General features: G+C 40.6%; 1 long non-coding RNA gene across 3 annotated transcripts; it reads right to left on the reverse strand.

Annotated features, from left to right (window-relative positions):
- Positions 1-3550: 3550 nt before the first annotated feature.
- LOC134740336 (uncharacterized) lies at positions 3551-20390 on the reverse strand. Of its 3 annotated transcripts, XR_010127731.1 has the most exons (7): positions 19867-20390; positions 19695-19791; positions 10304-10386; positions 8486-8592; positions 6514-6690; positions 5763-5904; positions 3551-4670 (listed from the first exon to the last, which is right to left on the reverse strand). It is a non-coding gene; the product is annotated as an uncharacterized LOC134740336 (long non-coding RNA). The 3 variants fall into 3 exon arrangements; XR_010127730.1 differs by having other exon boundaries at positions 3551-5904; XR_010127732.1 differs by lacking the exon at positions 8486-8592 and having other exon boundaries at positions 3551-5904.
- Between the last annotated feature and the right edge of the window lie 341 nt (positions 20391-20731).

Genomic DNA, 20731 nt, shown 5'->3' on the forward strand with positions numbered 1-20731 from the left:
GGAATCGAGATTAGACACCAGAGAGCCTTCACTGAGAGAGAGGAATGCGGACTTGTGAAGTCCATCTGCATGGATGCAATCAAGTGTTTCTGAAAGCCAGTTCCCTGCAAGACACTATGCTCAGGGCTGTGAATCCAGAGATGAGCAAGGCTCAGAGCCCCTGCCTTCATAGAACTTAGAGTGGAAGTTGTGAGAAAGAAGTGAATAAATTATCATGGTGCTTATGACTGTGGGGTAACAAAGATCTTTTTAAACAAGGCACAAAATTTAAAACCTATAGTAGAAAAGACTGATACACTTGAAGACTTTAAGAATTTAAAGTTTGATATAACAAAAAAAAACCATAAACAAAGTTAATGATAATCAAGATTGGTAGAACATATTTGTGACATATATAACACACAAAGAATATTCAGCTGTGTTATATAGAATGCCTACACATCAAAAAATAGAAAAATAGGCAAAGTCCAAATATGGCAGCTTGCCTCATCAGACTGAAGAGAAGAGAGAAAGAGTACTAAAAAGACAGAAGGCTTCGCCTCTTGTAACCTGACCTTGAAAATGACAGGACTATTATCTTTGCCATACTCTGTTCATTAGAAACAAGTCACTAGGTCCGGCCTATTCTCAAGGGAAGGGAATTACACAAGGGCATAAAAACCAAGTGGTAAAGGTCATTGTGGTCTATTTTAGCAGTCTGCCTATCACAGAATACAAATGGTCAATCCATTGAAAAAGTTATGATGTACAGCCTTAGAAGAAGACGTTTAGCTTCATGAATAGTGAGGAACATTCAGATTAAAATGATAAAGAGACATTATGCTTTATCCACCAGATTGAGAAAAATTAAATCATCTAATTTTGGCAAGCATTTTAAGAAGCAAGTACTGTCAAACATTATTTGGCATAATAGAGCAAATTGGTACTGAGCTTATACTCAGTAAAGATGCACATAACTTTTTGTCCAGCAAAGGAAGTTCTAGTAATCTACTACAGAAAAAATACAGGTGCCCATATAGGCATGTTCAAGAATGCTCATTGAAATAGTGTCTGTGATAGTGAAAACCTGAAAACCACAGCCCTGCCTATAGGATGGTTAACAAAATTATGAGATATTTAACCTATGCAATTCAAGCCAGAGCTATTAATAAAATAAACAAGGTAGGTGAAAAGATCTTTAAAATGTATTTTATTTTATTTTTTTGAGATGGAGTTTCACTCTTGTTGCCCAGGCTGTAGTGCAGCGGTGTGATCTCGGCTCACTGCAACCTCTGCCTTCCGGTTTCAAATGATTCTCCTGCCTCAGCCTCCCAAGTAGCTGGGATTACAGGTGCCCGCCACCATGCCTGGCCAATTTTTGTATTTTTAGTAGAGACGGGGTTTCACCATGTTGGCCAGGCTGATCTTGAACTCCTGACCTCATGATCCACCCGCCTCAGCCTCCCAAAGTGCTGGGATTACAGGCGTTAGCCACCGCGGCTGGCCAAATGTATTTTAAATGAAAAAAAAATTGCAGAATAATTCATTTAATGCTATGTAAAAAAACAAAACAAAAGCAAGCAACTAAGCAAAATCTTTATTTTTCTGTTTGCGCATATATACATGTAGATACTTATTGAAAGCAGAGAAGGACAGAGGATAAAATGGTGGTATTGGTTAACTCTGTGGAGAGTTAGAGTGGAGAAAGGATAGCTAAAGGGTATTTTCTCTTTATTGGTATTATCTTAATTTGTAAGAATGTGTGCATGTGTTATCTGTTCAATTTTACAAATAACTGAAAAGAATGGGTATTACAAAATCATAAAATTATCATCAATGGAGTAAGTCCTTTCAGTCATCTTGAGAATCTTATCAGTTATCTTAAGAATCTAAAGTTTCTCTTTCTAGGAAAAGAGAGAATACTGTAGGCATAACTCTCAACCCAAGACCTGAACATTGTTTAGGAATAGAAACCAGATTAGTTTCAGAGACTTGAATGTAAAGGGGGCTGGTGAAGGTCTGATAGGCAGACAGCATTGGAGGGAACTCTGAACTTTTGATCTTACTCCTACTCCTCTGACACTACCTCCTCAAGTCCAAACAGAAAACAGTTTGAAAATTTGCCATGTATTCTACAGGTCTGTGGGTATCTTAGCTTGGGGCCAGTTGGAGCCTCAGTGGACAATGATGAGAATAGGTAAGTATCTAGGCCCCTTTCTGGTTCATAACATCTCTAAGGCTCTCATTTCTGATGAATTCTGGTGAAAACGTTGTAATATTTCCATACCAGTTAAATAAATTAAATAGTCCCCGTGATGCGCGCCAGATCCCTCCTCATCACCTGCCACACCTGATACCTTTGGCGCATCAGGGCCCCAAGACCTCACTTGATAGGCCAGCACCAGTTCTGATTGGTCAGTGCCAGGCCATTGCAGTTATTAAATACATACATATATACATACATTTATGTAAACATGCTTTAGGTAATTCAAGATGGTTGGTGCATGGCATGCGGTCATAAGGATAACAACCTATCTGGGTACTACGGGAAGTTAAGTTACAGGATCAGTGGACATAACAATGTCTTTTCCATCTCTCCTTTAGATGTAGGTCATGACAGTGATGCGAAGAATAGAATTGGAAAGCAATTGGAGAAGTTATTTTAATATTGGGGACTATGACATTTAAAAAATATGTCCTCATGAGTTGGACTTGGCTCAGACATGTCTGATGATAGATTCCAAACTATTAATAGTGCATTCTAAGATTGTATGGGCCAATATAGATAGAATGGCAGTGCGACATAGGAGCGCTGTGGTAGAGGGATGTGTTGGCATGGAGTGCAATGGGGATGCAGAAAAAAGGATGCATTAGGGAAGGTTCCTGGAGGAGGTGATGCTGAGCCTACCTGACCTTTGGAATACAAATGAGAATTAACCACTTTGCAGAGAAGGAAGAGTATTTCGGGCAATGAGAAAAGTGACCAGGAAAAAACATCTTGAAAGAGAGGTTTGGGCCAGGTGTGGTGGCTCACACCTGTAATCCCAGCACTTTGGGAGGCTGAGGTGGGCAGATCACAAGGTCAGGAGTTTGAGACCAACCTGGGTAACATAGTGAAAACCCATCTCTACTAAAAATACAAAAGAATTAGCCGGGCTTGGTGGCGGGTGCCTATAATCCCAGCTACTCAAGGGGCTGAGGCAAGAGATAGCTTGAACCCAGGCGGCGGAGGTTACAGTGAGCCGAGATGGCGCCACTGCCCTCTAGCCTGAGTTACAGTGCAAGACTCCATCTCAAAAAAAAAAAAAAAGAAAGAAAGAGAAACAAAAAATAGAAAGGAAGGAAAAGAAAGAAAGAAAAGAAAGAAAGAAGGAAAGAAGAAAGTAAGAAAGAGAAAGAAAGAAAGAAAGAAAAAGAAAGAAAGAAAGAAAAAGAAAAAGAAAGAAAGAAAGAAAGAAAAAAAGAAAGAAAGAAAGAAAGGAAGGAAGGAAGGGAGGAAAGGAAGGAAGGAAGAAAGGTTTGACATGGCTGGGAAAATGGTGTGCTTCACGGGCGGGGGGGAAGATGGGAGTAGAGGTCAAGAGAGGTGTAGGTGGGAGACGCTGGTGACATAATAATGTGAGGAGTGAAATGCATCTTGTTGGACCTAAGCAAAAATGCCACGTTTCCCATGTTTTGTATGTCACCCAAAAACATCTCTTTATTCTTAATTTTTCCTTTAAAAAAATCAAGCCCTGTATCTTGCTCTCCCTTGTTCCTCTTCCTAGGGAACAGATTGAATTTTGCACAAAAGCACTAGAAATCTTAGGCAGCAGCTGCCTTTGAGGCTTCTCTGGCAAAGATGGGTTCTGAATTCAAAATGATCAACTTGAGATCATAGGCCCTTCATCTTTGACTCCAAGAAGAGGACAGAATTCACCTGAGTCAGGTGAATAACTGCAGACTATGGACATCTTGGTATGGAAGGGCTTTGTCTTCAAGGAGTGAAAGGGACACACTCCACTACTGGCACAGAATCAGAGTCCTGGAGGCCACCCCATCAGACAGGCCTCAGACACCACCTCTTCCACTCCGTACTCTCCTGAGGGGACAGGACTCATCCAGGCTCTCATCAAGTCTGCAACTTGTGATTTGTCTCTTCCAAGCAGAGTTTGGTGGTGATAATTCTGACTAATTTTGTGTCTATTAGCTACTTCAACAGTTACTGGCAAGGATATCATGGATACATTGTTTAAATTGTCTAAACCTTGGATTCCTCTTCTGAAAAATGAGGAAAATGGTAACTTCAGAAAGCAGAGAGCCCCTTTGTGGGTGTCTTGGCATCATGCGTAGCAGGAACAAACTCCTTTTAAAAAAACCTACCAGCAATCTTTCCCTTTGCTCCCACGAGTAGTCGTTTTTGCACGAAGTCTGTGCTTTTGGTCTTGGATAAGCCTTTTGATGGACTTTTGGGTTATACAAAGGTGATGCCCAGCTCCTGTTTCTCAAATGGTGAGGTTGAGATGATGAGAAGATAAACTGCTTTGCCTGGGAAATGCCAACTGAGGGGACAATTTGCTGGGCTGCTGCCAGCATGGGAATTGGCTGGCATGGCGGTAAACATTGGTGTTCTTTGTTTGTTTCTCCTTGCTGGTCCAGGAGGACAGTTGAGGTGCCTGGGTGGTGAGGCGCGCCAGAGGGTGAATTGGACACTGATGGGAGGACAGATGAGGGCACTGGAGGTGGGGAATTTTTCCCCTTTTTCTTTGAGTTCCCAAAAAGTTTTGAAAGGTATATTTCAAAATAGAAGCACATGGCCAGAGGCCTTTCATGGTAGGGGGACCCCTGTATTATGGTGACAGGCAAGGATACGGGAGTCTAAGGAAAGAGAGACCAGAGGGTTTCCCCATGGGGGCTTATTAGGAGCAATAATGCCTAGTATTCAATTGAAGTTTCTTTCTTTTTCGTTTTTCCATGTTTTGTTTTCTGATTATTCTCAATTCCTCACCAACATTCTGCTAAACATTTAGTTCTGCCTGTTCTTACTAAGTGTTGAAGAATTAAGTCAGAACTAAAGTCTAGACTTGGGGCAAAGGGCTCTGGAGAGAATGCATCTGTATAGTGTGAGGCTGGAGTTAAGAAACAGCTGGACTGAACCCAGGAGTGGACAGTGCCCTGAGCAAGGGGCTGGCTGATCAGGGAGCATGCGGGACACATTGGTAAAAACATTTCTCTTGGCCTTTGGGGAATACTAGGGCATGGGAACCTGACAGAAGGACAGACTTTATGGAGTCGCCCAGGAATGGGGCTTGAACTCTTGAGATGGGAGTTGTTGGTGCATTGCAGAGCTAACTGGTTTCTGCTTTTCCCATCCAGATTCTGAGAAATAGACCTAGGAGTTGAGGTGAAATATTGGAGGTCCTATCAGCAAAGAAGGAGGGTAAATGCAGCTAACACCAGAATGAGAGTCACAACCTGCCTTTCTAGTCTAGATGGGGCCTGATTGAAGGAAGGCTTGGGTCTGCAGGACAGATCCTCATGGAGCCACTTGAATGGAGGATCACAGAGCTCCTCAGCCTGACAATTGCAGAGACTCAACAGCACTGAGGGAAGCCACCCATCACCTCTATCTATTGTAAGGGGATGGACCAATGAATTTCACATTCTTGCCATGGCACCCATCAAATAAGCCATCCCTCCCATGGGAAGGAGCCTGGGAGAGAGTGAAATAAAGGCAAAAGGGTCTTCCTACATGTGTTAAGAGTAAGCATGGTGTTGAAAGGAGGGAGAACCAAGATACCTACCTTTACAATGATAAATGATGAGAGGCAGATGTGCAGTGGTTAAAAGCATAAACCAGCCTGACGTTGATTCCTGACTCTGCTACTTACCAGTTGTATGTATGACCTTGAGCATCTTAATATTTCTGGTACCTGGTGTCCCCATCTGTGAATGGGGGGAATAACAATATTACCTTTGTTTTTTATTTGACTGAATCTGCATTGTTGTAAGGACTAAATAAGTTAATGCATGTAAAGCTACCGGATCCATGTTGGCTCACTGTGTTAACTCTTACAAGTGCTAAGGTGCTCAACACAGTTCCTGGCTGACAGTTGGGAAATACTGGCAGAACTCACTGTTTTATCTTCGGAGGGAAAATTATCACTAGATATCCTGAGAGTGAGTGGGAGTTGTCAGTGGGAGGAGAGTTGGTTCTGGGCATGGGCTACTTTTCAGAGACGATATAATTGATTGTTCCAATAGTAGCATTTAGAGGGAAATTCTTTCCCTAAATGGGGCCAGTGATTTACTCTCCGGTTGTGAGTATATAATGTTGCTAATGTAGAGTGTGTGACCCTAGCTATTCTAAACTTTCAGTGTCGTTTTAGCAATCCCCGGCCTCTCCTGAATGTCTGGAGACAGGGCCTGTCTCTCTTGCCCCCACTCCACCCCCCCCACCCCCACAGCCTTCTAATGAAATGGCAGCCCCTGGTGGAAATTCTGAGCTCTCAGAGCCTTTGCCAATAGGAGGCTGGGCTCGGGTTGCCCACTTACTTAGCACAGGACAAGGCAAGAGGCCAAGGCGATTTCCTCTCTTTTACTGCATCATAAAAAAGCATCTCATTCTTCAGGCAACACCTCTTGAGTGCTCATGTCCATGCCATGATTAGCAGATAATCTCCTAAAGGTCTGTGGTCCATGCACGCCTGCATCCCAGCTGCCAAGACCCACCTGATGGAGGAAAGAAAAGGCCTGTGATGGAGACCCCTTCCCACGGCCTTGAGGGCTCACCTCCTTGAAGATGCTCCTTTCTGTCTGGGGGGTAATCCCAGCCCTCTCCTCCTTGCTGGCTTGGTTCCCTCCCCAGCTGCTATATACCTTCTCAAAGAGAACCCCGCCCCCAACCACCCAGATTCTACGAAGACAGACCCTCATTCTCTGACTAAATCATAGAAATATTGAACTGGGAAATTTGAAAACTGTCCAGTAGTAAAACACTTTCATTTTACTGAGAAGGAAAATGAGGCTCAGAGACATCAAGTGACTTCCTGAGGGTCACACCACAAAGAGACGGCAGAAGACAGATGGAAATCCAGATCTCCTGACACCCATTGGATGGAGCTATGGTCTACACTCACCTGGCCATTATTTGGGACTATTTCTTGGCTGAGTGTTTGTATCAGAGTCACCTAGTAAATGGTTGCTGAGATGGGGCCTGAGATCCCAGGGGGCTGGCCCTGGATCTACCCTGGGAAATCATCAGAGCTGCCATGTTGCCTGTTCAACTCAGCAGGGACATCTAGGAGGGGACAGGAAGATTCATGACTGAGGCAACCCACAGATCTCCTAGCTCTGAACACATTGAAATTCTGAGACTCTCTGGCAGGGTCCAAGCAGCCAAATTGCAATCACTCTGAGACCCTATGGGTGGTCAGCATGGCCACTCCTCTTCCCCAGCCTGGTGAGAGCATAGTAGAGAGAGCAGCATGGGCTCGAGTCTGAGACAGACCTGAGTTCTAGTCCTGGCACTGCCACTTTCTAGCTGTGGAACATTTGACAATATAAATCATCTATCTGGACCACATTTTAAAAATAAATAAAAATGACAGGCATTACAGGCCGCTGTGAGGACCAAGAGAGATTCTCCATATAGTACTCGCTACTTTATTATTATTATCATCTCTCCTACTGTACAAAACTAGGCAAATCACAACCTATGTGAGTCTCAAATTTGTCCTCTAAAATAGTGAAATTATTCCTGCCCTAGGGGCTTAACCGAAAGTTCATGGAAAAGCACCTAGTGGGTTCTCCAGTTAGCATTAGTTTTCTTCACTTCATATTGCAAGTCCAAGAGGGAGTTTTGGTAGCAGAAAGAAATGCAAGTTAACCGAAGGTTAAGGCTCAAGTTCTATCACTTCCAACATGTGCACTAACACATCTATATCTACATCAATATCTTGACATATATGTTCCCAGTCATTTTTTTCCTTTTTTTAAAACAAAGACTGACCATTCTACTATATTTGAAAAAAGGTTTATGCTCATGAAAAATAATTAATAGAAAAAAGTTGAAACATGAATGTAGTAAAATAAACCCAAGTACTACTACTCAGAAATAGCTCTCCTTAAGAATAAATAAACATCATCACTATTGTTTTTGTATTCATACACATACGTATCTAAAAACACTTTAATAAAAATGAGATCATAACTGTAAATGCTATCTTAAAATATGAAGCATTAACTTTAAATTTACTGGAATACAACAGAAAAAAATATACCAAAGTAAAACTATAGAAATTGTTGAATAAATTTTTCTTTACTGTAGAATAGTATTTTATGAAAAATCTTCTCAGGTTAATTAAAATGATTATCTAAAACATCAAAAGGTGGCAGTCATCATTTCTTCTGAAACTACATGGTTCAATTTTAGTATCAGTTGTGTTTGGGCTGTGAAAGATAAGGGCATTAGTGCTCAGATTTCTTCCAGCTCCCTTCCCAACAAAACTTAAGTCTTGTTAGTTACCTTATTATTTTTACACTGTTCAGATGTATGGCTCCCAGGCTCTGCTCCATGACTAGAATAGTTTCCATATTTCATGCAACTGTTTAATCCCAGCTCCCCTTGATTACCTTCCATGGGGCAGAAGGTAACAAAACAAAACAAAACAAAAAACAAACAAAAAAGTAAAATATAGGGTGCCATTCTTTAGAACCAAAGCCAAAAGTGAAGCAAAGTAAGGTAGACCACGAATGCTGGAGAAGGGTGGGGCACACTCTGCCATAGTAAATAAGGCAGAAGGAGCAGGCTTCATAGAGAGGTATTGTTTAATTTAGGAAATAGATTTGTTACCCACCACTAGTGCTTTTTCATGATATTTCAATTCCTAAGTTTATTTCTTTTCTTTATTTCTTAACTGGCTGAATATTACTGTCACACAGTTTTGTTCAAGAAGGGCTCATGGGTGCTGTATTCCTGGTTTTTCATGTTTGAGAAAGTTCATTGCTTTTTTATTTAATACCATTCTTATATGGCCATAATATCCTGGTGCACTTTCTTTCCCTTAGACATCGTGAACACTGCCTTTTGGCATGAAATGTTGCTGTGGGAGAGGCTAGGGCAAGCCTGATTTGAACCCCTTATAATGATGTGCTTTTCCTGACTGTATGAACGTTCAAAGTGCCATTATTTAACTAACTTGTATGTGTCTATCTTGAACTGTCTGCATTAAATTTTCCTGGAACATGGTATGTCTTTCAACTTGCATATTCAATTTTTTTTCTTTATTTATGATTGTTAAAATTTTACTTTTGGATTTGCATACTTCTTTATTAGGTGTTTTAAAAAATCTATTAGCTTCTTTGTACTTTCTCTAATGTCTTTGTTTTAATCTACCTTTACTGTGATTATCTCAGACTCTCATCCATATAAATAATTTATTTTCAGTGGAATATACCTGTTCCTTGTTATCTCTAATTTTTGCATTAGTTCTGTAATGATGTGGTGTGGGTCCTCAATTTGTTTCCTTAGGTCCTCAATCTCCTTTTTTCTTTTTAATCTCATTATCTTGTCTTTCAGCCCTTATGTTCCTGAATTTATATGCTTATTAAGATATTATAAAACATAAAATAATTGTGAAGAATTTCCCTTTGTTCTTTTGCTGTGTTTTCTATGTTAGTTCTTTGTTTCCCTCTTCCTTCCTTCCTCCCTCCCTCCCTCTCTTCTTCCCTCTTCCTTCCCTCCCTTCCTTCCTTCCTTCCTTCCCTCCTTCCTTCCTTCCCTCCATCCCTCCTTCCTTCCCTCCTTCCCTCCTTCCTTCCTTCCCTCCTTCCTTCCTTCCTTCCCTCCTCTCTTCCTTCCTTCCTTTCTCTCTTCCCTTCCTTTCTCTTTTTTCTTTTTTCTCTTTCTTTCTTCTTTCATAATAAGTCTGCATAGTTTGTTTCTAAATGGGAGGGATTTTTAGGAATGCTGCTTCAACTCACCAACATAACATCTGTTAGAGCTCATTATAAGGTATCTGATTCCATTTCTCTGCCATAGAAAGTATCATCTGGGGAATACAGTCAAACTTATCTTTGCTGCCTAAGACTCTGGAAAACCTTGGGACCTTCATTTCTAAATGTTTCCCCTCTTCATCCAGTATGGTGGACTAAGGCAGAGGATTTAGACAGAGACTACATGAGATGTCCTGACTGGTTGGTGGGCATAGACAGAGACCAGTAGGGAAAATGAGAAAGCCAGAAGCCACAGGAGCCTGAAGAAACTGACTTGAGGAGGCAGGAATCTAACTTTTAGTATCCACATTGGAAACTTAGAGTCAGTATCTACAAGCTGAGAGCTTACCTTCTAAAGATAGACAAAAACTGGTATTTAGTCTAGGCTCTGCAATGTACTGGGTTTGTAATCTTGATCCTCTGTTTTCTCATCTGTAAAAGGGGGTTAATAATAGTGTCTTTCTCAATGAATTATTATGACAATTAGGTGAGCTAATTAAAGCATCGCTTACCTCAGTGCTGACAGCTTTAATAGATGTTAGCATTTCCTATCAGTATAGTTAATGATATGCTGATAGGCATTGATATCAGAGAACATCTGATCAGAAGGTGGCACTGAATGGCAGAAATATGTACTGAAAGTGACCCAAAGTTAATTTCTGCCAGCCACAGCATTTGAGGCTGTTGGTTAGTCATTCACAGTAAGACCCCAGATCCTGGCCAGGAGGCCATGGAGCTCAATCTCTCTTCTCCATACTGTTGGTAAGAGGCGAGGGAAAAGGGGGAACTTATGACAGTCAAACAGGGTGTCTTGCCTTAGCCAAGTGGTTTTCCAAATGTGGTCCTCAGATTGGTGGCATCAGCATCACCTGGGAATTTGTTAGATATGCATATTCTCAGGCCCCACTTGAGACCTACCGAATCAGAAACTGAGGAGTTGCGATGTGGAAATGTGTGCTTTAACAAAGCCCTCTGGTTGATTCTGATGTTCACTAAAGTTTGAGAACCATTCTGTCTTCTCCAGTTGGGCTAGTATTTAGGGAAGTGAGTGGTCAGGAGAAGAAGGCAATAACCCTAAAATGCCTTTGCCAATATCTCAGAAACTTGAAGTAGAGTGTCAATGAGTTAGGCTTGTTAATAGTCAAGGTCCATTATATATATATAATATATGGTGTATGTATATCGTGTATATAAATACATCACGTATGTTTCTCGAATAAATATATTTATCAAATTTATCAAATAAGTATATCATGTATATTTATTCCTTTAAATACAGTCAGCCCTCCATATCCATAGGTTCTGCATCTGTGGAGTCAACCAACTATGGATAAAAAATATTTTTAAAAATGGATAGTTGTGTCTGTATTGAACATCTACAGACTGCCCTTGTCATTATTCCCTCAACATTACAGTGTAACAACTATTTACATAGCATTTTCATGGTATTAGGTATTATAAGTAATCCAGAGATGATTTAAAATATACGGGAGGATGAGCATGGGTTATATTCAAATGTCACATCATTTTATGTAAGAAACTTGAGCATCTATAGATTTGGATATTCGTAGGGGGTCTTAGCACCAATTCCCCAGAATGCCGAGGGACAACTGTATATATTTTTGCTTCATGTCATCTTCATCTTTGTAGATGTGGAATGCTGTTATGTTTGGCTATTTTTTAGTGAACTATAATTTTGATTATAAGGAGATAAAAATATGGAAAAACACTTGACTCCCATTTTTAGTTATGGTAAAAGTCTGGAGCTCTCCATGAAACTGGAGTGTCACCTGCCATCTGGTGGCAGCATACCCCACTGACAGGTTTCGACAGCAATAATCACAAGTCAAGGATTTCAGAAAGGTAAAGATCAAGGGGGAATCTGGGGTCTGAAGAACTTAGGGAGGGCTTCTCATCACGCCAAGTCACTACGGTTCCCTCTTGGAGAAGTGAGTGGCGTGGAGAAAAATGTGGACGTTAGAGTCAGACGGATCTGGGTTACACCTTAAGTAATTTCAGACAAGGTACTTAAACTAAGCCTCAGGTTTCTCATTTGGAAGTGGAGATGATAGCAATGATAATGCTTCCATCTCTAGATTATTGTGGGGGTCAAATGAGGGAATTGGTGAGAAACAGCTGGACGTGTTTTCAAAACTATTAAGAGCTGCCCAGATGTGAGTTGTTTATTATTTATATTTGAAACTTGGTCTTTAATTCTGGAATGTAATGTCCTCTGTTGGAGGAATTCTAGACATTAGCAAGCAGGTGGAGGAGCTATTTGGTGTTTGGGTTTGTCTTCAATTTTTTTTTAAAGGACACAGCGGAGGGAGAATGTGCCCTGAGATTACCTCAACCACAAGTTCACTCCTGTGGACTGTTTAGGAGTGAAGGAGGAATGAACAACCAACTCCATCCCCCACTGAAGAAGCAGGAAGAAGACTCAGGATCCTGGCCCGTGTCATTGTGTTGACTCTTGTCCTTGTGTTTTCTCTACCTTGGGGAAGGAAGGATAGAGAGAAAGAAAACTGGATGGAAGTCTGCCAGGACAAAGGTGGGAGTGAGGAAAAGAGAAAGGAGAAGAGGGAAGGCAAGACAGAGGGTGGGAAAGAGAATTAGTACCAGAGAGGATCAGAGTGAGAGGGAAGGGGCACTTGGAAGAAACCAGGTTAAAAGAAGGGTCAAATAGAGGGAGGAAACTAGAACATATGCCCTGCTGCTGTTGCCTTAGTCAGTTCTAGGCCTTTCCAACTGGCAGCACTTTCTGTGAGTCGGATTTTTGCGACTGAAACACTTCTTTCTTCGGGGACCTTGTGCTTTTGTACATGTGAAGTGTTTGGATCCAATACGCTTAGTGAAAGAGAAGAGTCAGACATTGCTGGAAAAAGAGACCAGATGTCTTTGAAATCATCTAAATTGTCTCTATTTTTAAAAAAGTTACTCTTTCCATTGCTGCCAGATCTGAAAGTCCAATTTGCCAGGATAATATATCCGGTGTGGATAAAGATTTCCAAACTTGAAGTGTTTGTTGCTTAGCAACCCAGAGGCATGAAGGGCTCGGCCATTCAACCTTTTGGGGAGACTAAGTTTTCGTCTGCAATGGGCAATGGGCTGAGGAATCACTTGGGGCCACTCAGGCCTTGGGCCCCACACTGTGGGGCACCTCTGTCCCTCTCACTCCAGATTTCTTCCCAGGTACTTGAGGCCAATAAAATCTAAACAGAGAGAGAAAGGGAAGCAGGAGGAGATGCAGAGAGAAAGGGAACAACTGAAAGAGAAAGGTCCCAGGGCCAGAAGGAATTGAAGAGAAAAAAAAAAAGTGTGCCTGTGACTTGATATTTGGCCTTCAGCATAGATGCAAATAGCTACTTCTCAAGTGGTTTTGAATAAAGCTATTTTTGATCTTTAAAAATGCGTAGAACACATGGACACAGGAAGGGGAACATCACACACCAGGGACTGTTTTGGGGTGGGGGAAGGGGGGAGGGATAGCATTACGAGGTATACCTAATGCTAAATGACCAGTTAATGGGTGCAGCACACCAACATGGCACCTATATACATGTGTAACAAACCTGCACATTGTGCACATGTACTCTAAAACTTAAAGTATAACAATAATAAAATAAAATAAAATAAATAAAAAAATTTAAAAAGGCATAAATATTTTAAAACTATGTACATTATTATTATTGCTATATTCCCTGTTATTGTTTAGGAAGCATATTTTTAGTCACTACATGGTGGTTTGAGCATTCCCCCCTTCATTGATCCAGTATCCAATCAAAAGTTTGAGGTCTCAAGTTTCAGTGAGGACTTGTCCATCCACTCATCTGTATTCTGCTGGGGATTGGGGAAACAAGCAGTGGGCATTATAGTTCTTTTCCTTATATCCATTCCCCCTTCTTTCTATAATTACTCTGATTTTTGGTTCAGTTTCCATCTTCCTGTCTCGACATAGTTCTTGCACTGGCAAAAAGGTGACTCTATATCTAGGACTTGTGATTCAGACCAGGGAGTGTGCATAATCTCTCTTCTGGCCATCATTATTGGTTCAGGGATGGGCCATGACCCAATTCTGGCTGTTGAACTACAAGAAAAGAAATTTGCTGGGGGTTTCTGGGAGAGCTTTTTCTAACTCATCTGGGGAAATATCTGGGTGTGGTCCTATTTTGTTCTCCTTGGATACCTGCTCACATTTTGGAACTATGAGAGAGGGAGAGCTTTAGAGAGAAACTGAATATATGATGGGCAGGGTGAAAAGAGAGGAAACAAATAAATGAACAGACAAACAAATTTTAGATGACATGGTTAGGCAACTGAATTGAACTACTCCTGAATTCCAGCTTTGTCTTGGATCTCCAGTTATAGAACCAATAATTTTTCTTCACTGTGTAAGCTAGTTTGGATTTGATTTTCTGTTACTTAGAATCAAACATTTCTTACTGATACAATAACATTTACTGACCACCTACTGTATGCCTGGCATTCTATAAAATGCTTTTCTGTACATTATTCTCACCTAATCCTCATGGTAAACTGGCAGGGAAGGCATAACATACTCATTATTCAGTTGAAGAAAACTTCAGAAAGGACCAAAACAGAAGTGGTTTGTGGCAGAGCTGGGCTTTTAATTCAGAGCAGTCTGACTGCCGAGCTCAGTACCCATACTCGGACTCTCAGCTGACAGCAGCAGAGATCTGCTCTGAGCAGAGGCGGGAGGGAGAACTGAAGTCTGACGGCAAATCTGAGCTCTCAGCTGACTAGATTGTCAAAGGTCAAAGTGAGAGTGCTATGTAGAATCTGCGGTAAGTTTAGATGAACCGGCTTGTTCAGGGTCCTCATGTGGAAGGTGTGCTCTGACATTACATGGCCCCTCTATAACCAGGCCACAGCTTGCTTTAAAGACCTAGCACCCTGGATGCCATGAGAAATAACCACGTAACAATAATTTCTCAGTCATAAAAACATATGCAAAGGCTTGTGAAATTTCATTTTATTTAACCCATATTTCCTGATTTAATGTCTTTCCTTCAATCTTCCCCTTCCAAGTTAAGACAAATCAGCAAACTCCTGGAATGACAAGACCACTGGTACACAATGATACTAGTTAATGTTCATTGAGTATTTAATGTTCATTGACTCTGTGCTAGGCACTCTTCTAAATGCCTTCCATATGCAGTAGCTCACATATTATGAGGAAGTGTGTTGTTACTCTCCTATTACAAATGTGGACACCAAGGCTCAGAGAGGTACAATACCTTGCCCAAGGTCACATAGCTAGATCTTACACTCCTACTATGATGCTATATTGGCTTTCCATGTAGACAGAATGAACAAAGCCTCCTGCCAAGGTCCTTGGCAAACAGAATATAGTAAGTTTAGTGATAGATAGAGCATGCCAGACTCTAAGTGCCAGAATCACATCATTCATGGAAATGAACTGAGTGTGGCTATGAAATTATGAGATTGATTTTATTTTTTAAAAAACCACAACACCCCTTGTCATGCATATTACAGTCATACTTTCAAAAGTTATCCTCTACCTCATAACCTCATTTCTGGAACTAAAAAAATGGAAAAGACTATATTAAAATTATTGAAAAAAAAACAATGAGAAGAGACTAGCCCTGCTAGACATTAAATATACTATAGAGCAGTAATAATTAAAATAGCATAATTCTGTGAAAAAAAATAGATGAATAGATCAGCAGAAAATACCATGCTATTATTTGGTATATAATAGAAGTAATATCTCATTTGTGGAGAGATGGGCAAAAGACGGTACCTGAAAACATATTAATTTGGATTTTTTCTTCCTAACTTACACCATTAAATTCTGAATTAATTAAAAATAAAATGTAAAAACTGAGGCCACAAAAATATCTAAAGGGAAATTTATGATCACGATTAGGGAAGGTTTTCCTAAATATTGCATCGGCAGCTGAAACCATAAAAAATGTATAATTTTACTATATAAAAATGAAATATTTCTGTATGGCAAATACACTATAGAATGTGTGAAAGACAAAGGGTTCTTAGCCTTCATACTTAAAGGACTTTAAATGCTTTTTATCAGTAAGATAAAAAAAAAGAAACATAGCAATATAAAACAAAAGTCAAAATGTCAGGCCACCTTCATAAACTGTTAATGAAAGTATAAATTTGCACATGATGAAATGTGCAAATACATTTCAAATACACTTCACATTTGCCACAATGTGGCAAAACACATCAATGATCTTAAACATTTGACCCAGCAATTTCCCTTCCAAAAATTTATCTTAAGAGAATGATTAGACAAATAGGCAAAGGCATTTGTGCAAAGGATGATCATCACAACGTTATTCATGACAATTTTAAAAATTGAAATGAAGCTAAATGTTTGAAGAGAGAATAGGTTAAATAAATGATGGTATCTATCCATTCAAAGAACATGTAACAGGATTAATAAGGATGATATAGACATAGATTTGCTGACATCAAAAATATATTCTTGACTGTTGTTAAGTGAGAAAGAAGGTTACCAATATGTATAAAAATATTATCATATTTGGTACAGATATAACCCTCTTCTTCTATGTATCAAAATGCCTGACAAGCTATTCATCTAAAAAATAATCATACATATATACATATTATGTACATATAATTTTTAAAAAATAAATGTACATTTATATATCCAAATATAGAAACTTAAATGCATCAACAATTTATTTTGTATGTATCAAATATTACATTTTAAAAAACTGTGAAGACATGCCTATAAATCACACGACAATTTTTTTTTTCTTTTTCTCACCTGAGTCGCTGATTGGCCCATTTGTTTGCAAGGAAGAGTATGGCCTTCAGAACCACACTGATCTGGGTTGAAATCTCAATTATTTTGATATACCAACAGAAATATTATAGGCACTTCTCTTAACCTCCCTAAGACTCAGTTTTCTCACCTGCAAAATGACAAAGTATTCACCTTATGTAGTTATTATGTAGACTCCAGTAAAATGATAAACCACTACTCGGTGATTGGCACACAGAACAGTCCCAATAAATTGCAATAAACATTAATATTATTCTTCTTTAATACTCAGCTCAAATACCTCTCTGGATGTTGTACCAACTATCCCCAGACAGTGGGTTCTTTAATGACAGAGTTTTCTCATAGCTTTTTTTTTTTTTTGAGACAGAGTCTCACTCTGTTGCCCAGGCTGGAGTGCAGTGGCATGATCTTGGCTCACTGCAACCTCCGCCTTCTGAGTTCAAGTGATTCTCCTGCATCAGCCTCCTGAGTAGCTGAGATTAAAGGTGCCTGCCACCACGCCCAGCTAATTTTTTTTTTTTTTTTGTATTTTTAGTAGAGACAGGGCGTCACCATCTTGGCCAGGCTGGTCTTGAATTCCTGACCTCGTGATCCACTCGCCTCGGCCTCCCAAAGTGTTGGGATTACAGGCATGAGCCACTGTGCCCAGCCTCTCATAGCTTTTTAAGGATATCTGTTACTTCTCACTCTGTTTTTACCCATTAGATGTGAGTTCCCAGAAGCCAGGGATCAGGCTTACCCATCTCTGTGTCCTAAGTACCTGCCTCAGTGTGTTGCACATAGTAGGCTTATGCTAAACGTTGAATGAATAAAAAAATGAATAAATAGCAATTATAATCCATGACAACAATGTTTAAAAAAGTAAACATTTCCTTAAGGGAATAACTGGTGACATACACTCACCATGGTGCTTTTAAAAAAAATTACCTGCACATTATTTTGCAGGTAATTTCTCATTTTTTGATCATATAAAATTCTTTATAAAATTTCTCATTTTATAAAGAAGATAGTGTGTTATAACAACAGCAGTAACAAATATTTATTGGGCACTTACTATAATTGCACTTAATCCTCTCAAAAGACAGATGATGAGGAAAGTCACTTGTCTCCAGTATCTAAAAATGGCAGAGCCAGAATTTGAACTCCAGTCTTTCTGACAGATTCAGGACCCTATGCTTTTAACCGGGACCCTCTCCAGGATGGCATTTTAAGGACTTCATTGGGAAGCGTGATGAAAGCTCTGTAGCAGCTAAACCACTGGGCCTCAACAGTACTCTAGAGAAGCCTATGGTAGAGGAGGGCGGTTTTGAGATGGGAGGCAAGAAGAATGGAATGGAGGAGGGAGATGATAGAGAGAAACAAGAGGGGTGCTAGACAGAGTGAACAAAACCTCCCTTGACCACCTGGGTCTGCCATTTGGGGATAAGGGCAGCATTTTTACACTTTAGGCAAGATTGTGAAGCAGTTGCTATTTGTAGCACAATCGGGGCAATGGGGAAGACCCTGTGTTCCTATGCTCTATCTGGAACATGTGGTGGAACCCAGAATGATACCTAATTTGCGAATTAATTTAAATGTAACACTTTTTATGGTATGCAAATGAGATTTGTTTGTTTTGCAGTGTAAAAAGATCAACCTTTATTGAAATAATATCATTGATTTATTGTATTGCATTAAATCAATTCGACTGTCCAGGAAAATATTGGCAGTAGGAAGATCTTTCACCTCCCTCCCCATAAGCCCTCACCTCCCCCCAGCCCTCACCCCCAAGCCTTCTCTTGGTGTTCTGTTTCTGCTAATCCTTGCTAAGAAGTAACTGGTGAGCAAGAGGTTAGCTGATGGGGTCTCAAGGTATGACCTTTCCCAGGAGTATTTGCATGTTAATAGAAGATACTGGGAACCAGGAGCAGCCTCCAGGTCTCAAATGAAAGAAGTCCTGAAGGTGGATGGGAGGGGTAGGCATGGACCCCAGGGGCCCTGCTATGTAGGCCTCCTTGATTCTGCCTGTGTGGATGGCTGCTGGTCTGGGCTTCTCTCCAGCTGCTTTTACAAAGAAGTGGTTTGGAGAAGAACAAAGCGATTGTATTTATCCCCAGGCAGGGACTCCATTGCCAGGGCCCTGTGTACAATGCCCAGCTCAGAGCCTGGACCCAGCAGGTCTTGCTAAATGGTTATTCGTCAAATGAATGAAGAAAGTCCTTCCTCTCTGCCCCCTACCACTCTCTCCCGACACCTTTAGCCCTTTGCTCCATGAGCCCTTTAAGCCCAGGAGACCAGGCCCAAGACCTGGGCAACTTCTTCCTAATGATAAGAACATCGCCAAAAAGAAATTTCTACCATTTACATTTTATTATTTTTCCTCCTTATAACCAGAAAACCTCAAAACTTGTGCTGAATTGCATGACCTCACTGACCATGTTTCATGTTCCTTGTTGAACTGTGGTTAAGGCAATCTCCTTCTTAGCTACAGCGAAACTGCAGAAAATTAAATCCCTTCTTGGACATGTGCTCTTGCACACGCACATTTCAGGATTCTAAGGAAGAAAAGAGGGTGGGGGCCCGAGTGGGAGCAATAAGGACAAGACTACTTTTCTGTTTGGCTGAATTCATCAAAAATGTCTAAACCCCATACCGAACATTCATCACTAATTAAATCCTAGCACCATAATTCAGAGAAAACAATTACAGCATTTAGAATTTTTAAAGGAACTGTTATTGCTGCCTTGGCCCTTTTAAAAATTATGCTCCCCAAAGGACAAAATGTGATCCATTAATATGTATGTATTATTACTTTTTTTGTAACGGGAAGACTGCTGATGCCTGTGAATATGGAAGCATTTATCGGTTGCCGACAGCCGCTTAGTTGACTTGCAGTTTTAAGTGCAGTATTTTCTAGAATCTAAAAGGCTATAACATTAATTACCTTTTTGCCTTCAGCTGGTGGCCTGCTAGTTTCTGTCCTGTGTTCTCTGTCTTGGTCACACTGGAAACTGGTTAGTGAGTGAAGGGGTTGGTCAGACCTAGGAGGGGTCAAAACCATTATTGAAAAGATCACACAATAATTCATTCTGTTTAGGGCAATTTCTCCCACTTACCTTTGGTGCCCAGGAATAAGTCCTTGATTTTCATTTTTCAGTTGAGGCCCCCTTGTGTGCTGTGTCCTGTGTTAGTTGCTGAGTGCAAGGCATCCTAAATTTCAAAGTCATATCTGTGACTCCTCCACATGAGTGTCCCCAGCTAAACGGGGTTCTGATTTGTTTTCCTCTTCCATTTTATCCTTCTGATCCACAGGCTTCTTTGTCTTGACAAAGTAACCGAGAGATGAGTTATCTGAGTCTGGCACCAAGGACCACAACTGGCCTTTATACATTAAGATGTATTGTGTGCTTGACCCGTGTGTGTGTGTGTGTGAGATACGCATGCATGTGTGTGTGCTTGAGTGTGTGCACACACATAGGTGTGTGCCTGTCTGTGTGTTTATACATATATAAAAGCACAACTCAGAAATTTCTGTTCTGCTCTCTGATCAGTCTATTGTCACATGCATTTGGCATTCATTATCCATGAGCCTCCGGCGCCTCTGGTCCTGTGCCCTGGCTAACAGTGATTTGGTTTATAGAGATCATATGGCAAGGAAACAGACCTTGAAAGACAGAGCTCTGAGAAGCACATTTGATGAATTTCCTATGATTTGAGTTTGGGTTTATTCTTCCCTGTGGCGGGGCAGGCACCCCAGAGCACACACAGCCAGGCCCAGCCGAGAAGTGGAGGCTATGACAATAAGCACACTGTTTTTTTCTTCACACGTCTCGGGTTGCATTTCCTATCTGGGAAAAAAGAAAAGGGAGCCTTGTAAAGGATCCAGAATCTGGGCAGGAAACCACACAGAGTGAAGGTTGCCATTGTCATTAGCAATTAATGTAACCACCAGGGCTGGAAGGAGAGAGCTCTGCCAAGGCA

Source organism: Pongo pygmaeus, chromosome 9 (assembly GCF_028885625.2).
Source record: "Pongo pygmaeus isolate AG05252 chromosome 9, NHGRI_mPonPyg2-v2.0_pri, whole genome shotgun sequence".
NCBI lineage: Eukaryota > Metazoa > Chordata > Mammalia > Primates > Hominidae > Pongo > Pongo pygmaeus.